Below are 7,387 nucleotides of genomic sequence, written 5' to 3' on the forward strand. Positions count from 1 at the left end.
TGTTCTTGCACATGCTCAGTCATGGGATAATCCGGGTCATTATTGGCGTCCCCGACGATGGCAACGCAGTGTATTCTGTCGAGCATTTTAGGGTCTCGTCTGTAGAATGGGCTTTCCTTTGTTATGTATGATTTATCTACTAACCATTATACTGATCTATGTATGAGTTTGACAATACCACGTTTCTGTACTGCATAAAAAGCATTAGACTTGCTCGAATTCTAAGCAAAGTAGATCATTTATGTGTTACATATTTGTTTTTCGTTCATTTTGTTACACAAATAAGACCGTTAGTTTTCTCGTTTGAATTGTTTTACAATGTCTTATCGAGGCCTTTTATAGCTGACTATGCGGTATGGGCTTTGCTCATTGTTGAAGGCCGTACGGTGACCTATAGTTGTTAATGTTTGTGTCATTTTGGTCTTTTGTGGATAGTTGTCTCATTGGCAATCATACCACATCTTCTTTTTTACAGTTCAGCAAAGAAAAGTTTTGTGGACATTTAATCTGAATTCAATAGCAGAAAGGCTCTTACAAAACGTTAAAATTCGGTCTATTTGATTTTAATTTCTGACAAACGTTCCATGAGAAAATACCTTTACATCCATGATCCTTATATTACATAATTTTTTATGTACTAGACGTTAACTTTTAAATCAATTATCAGATAAAATTAAACAAAAGCTTCAATCTTAAAAATTACCGTTCAAAGAGAAGGGGTTTTTTAACTTTTTTTTTAATTTAAAGATTGTTATTAAGATTTTTGAATTTAAAAGGCAGTTCAAATTGTTGATTCGTTAGATTAAAACAATAGTTTTTCACTGTTCAAAGAAGTAGGTCCGGTAAGAACCGATTTTGGCCTCAAATTTCATGTTCATCTGCCGAAAGATTTTGACCACTTTTTAAACACTTAAGTGTCTATTTCATTTCATTCAATTAGTTTATGAGAAAGTTTTTAACTGATTAGGCATTAAAAACGATCCTATTCAAGCTCAAATATGAAAAAATCTACCAAATATGCCGAAAAATGTTACTTTTCGGATGGTTTTTGTCAAAAATGAAAGTGGCCGCATCCGTGTTCATCCTCAACCTTTATATATGTTATGTATTATCATCAAATACAACTTACATTTTTATATTAAGGATGAACACGAATGCGGCCACTTTCGTTTTACACTGAAACCGTGTAAAATTTGACTAAAATGCTAGAATTGTGAAGATTTCAGTAATTTAGCATGACTTAATGGTGCTAGTATCCGATATAAGTGCATTGTGTTGTCAAAAACAGCCCATAATAATGTAGCAGAAGCATTCTACTGTCTAATAAATAACTAAAAGTTTACATTTTAACAATTTTGTAAAACTGCTTAATTTTGGGGCCAAAAAGGGGTCTTACTGGACCTACTCCTTTGGTTTAACGATTTTGGAGAGGGTGATCAAGGTGAAACAAAACTAGCGGAATCTATTTATTTAAATAGCCCATCCGAGCTCACCCATGAGCATGAATGTTAGGCCCGGTGTTTCTGCCGTGTTTGGGGAAAAGATCCCTGAGTCCGGCTTCATCAGTGGTCGACTCAATAAGTTGTATATTGGCGTATTATTTATGTTTTTTGTTTTATTTCGTATATTATATTGGACCATACACCGGTTGTCTTTGAATAACAAATAAGTTAATTATGATTTATTTTTTGTGAGATCAGTATTATATTGTGTTGTGAAAGGTTGAGCAGACTATACCCACTAATGCTTTGTATGTCTTTTATAAGCTATAATAGGCTGCCGATTAAATATGTTCAAACAATTAGGGTTTAATGAAATAAGGTTCCAGTGTTTTGTAATTATATTTTTTAGTTTCTGTATAGATGGGTTGAATTTTGTTAACATAACTAGTGGTTGTTCCCGTTTCGTTTGGCGTTGTATAAGCATGTTTTTCCTTTCTATATTTTGTGTTTGATTGAAAATTTCGTTGATTTCAGATATTTTATATCCTCGTTTGAGGAGACGTGTTTTAAAAGCTTCTAACTAGTTTTTTAAGTTCAGTTTTGCTACTGGTGTTTCTGATGTATCTCAATACTTCACCCTTGATAAATCCTTTGAAAACACTTTTGGGGTGTGAGCTGTATCTGTGTAGATATTGAAATGATTCAGTTGGTTTGAAATAGGTTTTAATGACTAGTATGCCTTCGTTAAAGAATCTTTCTCCTTTGTATATGACAGTGTCCAAGAATATTGTTTCATTACGGGAAAATTCGTAGGTGAACTTCAAGTGCGGGTGTGCAGTATTAGCTATTGTAAATAGTTCGTGTATTTCTTCTATAGGTCCAGAATATATAATCCAGCCATCATCCCTAAATCTGAAAGTCATTATCATTTTGTTTCTGTGCTGAAAGCACATGAACTCTAAAACCAGTTCTTGGACAAAGAATTTAAAAGCTTAATTTTCAATGCATGATTCATAAACAGCTATTTCCTGTTTCATTTATCTTTGCTAACTCATCATAACATATCTTGCCCAGATTATCTGTACTTACAGATTGTGTAAGACTTGTGTCAGAACTTCTCGCTCTGGCCTGAATAGATAGTCTGGGGCCAGCTGAAGGACACCTCTGGGTGCGGGAATTTCTCGCTACATTGAAGACCTGTTGGTGACCTTCTGCTGTTGTGTTTTCTCTATGGTCGGGTTGTTGTCTCTTTTACACATTCCCCATTTCCATTCTCAATTTTATTTCCCGGAAGAGGGAATTAAAGTGTTAAAGAAGCTTGATTTTCCAGCCCCTACTGGAACAAGTAGCAGTATTTTGATATATGGAATGACATCTTCAGAAACTCCCTTCTCTTTAAGTGGCCAGTATTCTTCTATATCTTTTTTCAATAAAATTAGCAACTGTAAAACACGAAAAGTGATACAATTTTATCTTTTACACTTATCAGTTGTTGTTAATTTCTGTGTCATTTGGTTTTATTGGCAATAATATCACATATTTTTTATATGTTTTCTTCATTGAATTATTTCTCATTTTTTATGTCGGTGCGATTTATACATAAACTATCCCATATCCCATCGAACTAGAGATAAAGGATACAACAGATACAGTTAAGCCTGCCTCATATCTTGACTTACATCTAGATATTGACCATGAGGGTCGGTTGAAAACAAAACTTTACGATCAAAGAGATGATTTCAGTTTTCAAATTGTGAACCTTCCATTTCTAAGTAGCAACATTCCAGCATCACCTGCATACGGTTTATATATCTCCAAATTGATACGATATTCCGTGCTTGCATTTCCTATCATGATTTTCTTGTTAGAGGATTGCTGCTTACAAGGAAGCTTTTCAAATGGTGAAGTTGAAATCATCACTTCGTAAATTTTACGGACGCCATCCGTTTCACAAATAATATCGGATATGTTCTTTACGTCGTAACTACAATCCCCTTCCCATTCATGAATGTGACCTACCGAATCAGACTGTTTACCGGATTTGTTATCACATAAGGCACATGTGGAGCAGGATCTGCTTACTCTTTCGGAGAACCTGAGATCCCCCCTAGTTTTTGGTGGGGTTCGTGTTGTTTATTCTTTAGTTTTCTATGTTGTGTCATGTGTACTATTGTTTGTCTGATTGTCTTTTTCATTTGTAGCCATGGCGTTGTCAGTTTATTTGGATTCATGAGTTTGACTGTCCCTCTGGTATCTTTCGTCCCTCTTTTATCATTGATATGGTCATATTTATAATTTAACTGTTATGAAAACTTTTGAATTTATACAGAAATTCTAAACCTTATCTACCTAGCTAGATTACCTTAGCTGTGTTTGGCAAAACATTTTGGAATTTGGTCCACAATGCTCTTCAACTTCGTACTTTTTTTGGCATTTTTAGCTTTCAGGATTCGAATTTCTCTGAAACTGAAATTATCAAGATGCTTGATTTTTTTATTGACAACATATTTGTTACGTTTGGAGAACGTGTTTTTCAACAGACTGTCGGCATTCCAATGGGAACAAACTGTGCCCATCTACTTGCCGACTTATTTCTTTATTATTATGAGGCTGACTTCATGCAGGATCTTCTTGGGAAGAAAGATAAGAAGTAAGCAATATCCTTTAACTCTACTTTCCGCTATATAGATGATGTTCTTTCACTAAATAATTCAAAATTTGGTGACTATGTGGAACGCATCTATCCAATTGAACTAGAGATAAAGGATACTACAGATACAGTTAAGTCGGCTTCATATCTTGACTTACATCTAAATATTGACCATGAGGGTCGGTTGAAAACAAAACTTTACGACAAAAGAGATGATTTCAGCTTTCCAATTGTGAACTTTCCATTTCTAAGTAGCAACATTCCATCAGCACCTGCATACGGGGTATATATCTCCCAATTGATACGATATTCCCGTGCTTGCATTTCCTATCATGATTTTCTTGATAGAGGGATGCTGCTCACAAGGAAGCTATTAAACCAAGAGTTTCAAATGGTGAAGTTGAAATCATCCCTTCGTAAATTTTACGGACGCCATCACAATTTGGTTGACCGTTATGGAATAACCGTTTCACAAATGATATCGGATATGTTCCTTACGTCGTTACTACAATCCCCTTCCCTTTCATGAATTTGACTACCGAATAAGACTATTTACCGGATTTGATATCACATAAGCAACACGACGGGTGCCACATGTGGAGCAGGATCTGCTTACCCTTCCGGAGCACCTGAGATCGCCCCTTGTTTTTGGTGGTGTTCGTGTTGTTTATTCTTTGGTTTTCTATGTTGTGTCATGTTTATTATTGTTTGTCTGTTTGTATTTTCATTTTTAGCCATGGCGTTGTCAGTTTGTTTTAGATTTATGAGTTTGACTGTCCCTTTGGTGTCTTTCGTCCCTCTTTTATTTAGAAAAGATATGAATAAAAAGATATGATGAGTTTACATTACCGAAACCTCGTTACAACTATTTAAAAAAAGACAAGAAAACACTCATGCGTAAGACGTCTCAAATCAGATCTTTTGCATGTTTGTGGTTATCAAACCGACAAAAACCATGGTGGAAGTCTGGTATCATAAAAATGGGAATATCCAAGATACAATGAAAATTCTTAAGTTTCTCAGACACAACTATCGCCAAAAAAACTATATGATATGAAAACAAGAGTGTTCTATTAGATCTAGTAACACAGTAACACAGTAATGTAACAAAAAAACCATAGAGCGAGCAACACGAACCCTACTTTCAAACTTGTTGCCTTTAAGATTTCGGTTTCTGTAAGAATTTTGAAATTTAATTAAATGGCAATTTTTAACTGGGAAATGTATGTGTGTGTAGGGTTGGGCGTCATGCCAAATATCACCAACATGAGACGAGAAGAAATTTTTAAAAACAGATTAGGTGTTTTATTCCTGCATGCACCTTCAACAGCATACACAACTAAATCTTCGGCGTCAAATTTTACGGCCGTCATTTCTGTAACTGTTTCTGCACTGATTTGATACGTTCCAGATTACATCACACTATTCAAGGGGAAGGAATCTGTACCCTTTATAATGCATCTTTAAGTGTTAGCAGATCTGGTCCTTTTCCAAATGTAGGTCCACAGTCTTTATTCATTTTCAGAGCATATTCTGGTGAATTGACCGTGAATTTATTCGGCTTTTGTCCCGATTTCCCTTTCAAGAAAAACAAAAAATCATACACGGAATCGCCACTTCCTGACATCCAACTGACTCGGGCATATCCTCCGTATACGTTCCCATAGACATTTTACATGAGAGTGACCGTTGGTCCTTTGTTGTCACAGTTTGTATGGAATGTTGTTGGATCACATCCATTATCTGCAGCAGATTTCAAAAGTGTATATCTCCTATCCATTGGTTTATTTTGTCTCTGTCTTGTTCACACAACATCTTAATTGACTCAATCTATAATAGGTATAAAAACGTATACTAAAAAGCTAGTGACAACATTTTTTTCTTTTATTGTTTTGTTTTATTTTGAAATACATAGGTTATGGCTCATTTCCAATAACTATTCAAATGAATGATCATGTATAAATATGATCAAAAAGTTATCGCTATTGATAAAAAAAGGATAACATTATACTAAGATATTTTATAAGTTAACGTTTATACATACTTCCACGTCTTAAACTGGGTTATAAAATTTTACTTTCTTTTTCTATTCATAGATCTTCATTTTCAAAAAATAAAATAATTATCCGACACTTCCAGGTATCAAATCTATTTTTAGTATCGGGAATCCAGATGAAATTTGTTAGTAATTTTAATCAAATCGAAAGTTAGTTAAGAAATCAATTGACGTAAATGTCGTTTTTTCGTCGCTCCTCTAGCACAATGGGTCAGTCTAACAACAATATGGAGACCACAACAGAGGCTCGTCTTGTCATAGAGCCTTTATGCAAGTATCCAAATATGCTTAAAACATGTTTAATTTGACAATATGATCGATAAGTGACGAGGAGTATATTCTTCTGATCAGATTATTTTTTTTTTCTTCCAATTTGTATAGAGCCTATTAATTCAGTTATCGATACAAATCAAACTCAAAAAAACTCAAAAGAGAGTTTGATCAGTCGTGTAAAATGCATATACATATATTGATATATATCTAAACATATGAACGTTTATAGATATAGGAATATGTGGTGTGAGTGTCAATGAGACAACTCTCCATCCAAATAACAATTTATAAAAGTAAACCATTATAGGTCAATGTGCGGCCTTCAACACGGAGCCTTGGCTCACATCGAACAAACGAATATTATATTTACCAAATGGCAAACTATTGGTTATGTGTGAAACACGATAGAAAGAATAAAATGCACTCGAAAGCGAAGTTTTCCCTTGCATTTTATTCCTTCCTATAGCATGTATAGTGTATCTACATATAAGCAAACGTTTGACATTTATTTACTAGAAAATGTTTGAAATATGTTATACATAGCTTATATACCACAAGTTCTTATTAAAAGAACACTAATGTAATCACTACTCACAGATACACACAAACTATAACAATTTATAAAAGAAAATGATTAACATTTAGAAAGTTCTAATTTTTAGAAACATCTGAGGGTCAGACCCTACATCGTCAATTCGAGAGCAATTTTGATGGCCTTTTATCAAACTTGAACGTCAGCGTTAATCAGAAACATCATACAACTTATATACCTTATGTAAAACTACGTTATGAATTACTAGACGTTAATTTAGTCCTGAACATGGATGACATATTTGCCGAGGGACTTTAAGCAAACATCAATTAATCAATAAATCTAAAATAAAATTTACATTTCTTTTTAGTTCTTATGAGCCAAAGCTTTTCTAATCACTGATCGTCCGTCGTCCTCTTTAACCTTTACAAACA

This window comes from Mytilus galloprovincialis, chromosome 3 (genome assembly GCF_965363235.1).
Source record: "Mytilus galloprovincialis chromosome 3, xbMytGall1.hap1.1, whole genome shotgun sequence".
Lineage (NCBI taxonomy): Eukaryota > Metazoa > Mollusca > Bivalvia > Mytilida > Mytilidae > Mytilus > Mytilus galloprovincialis.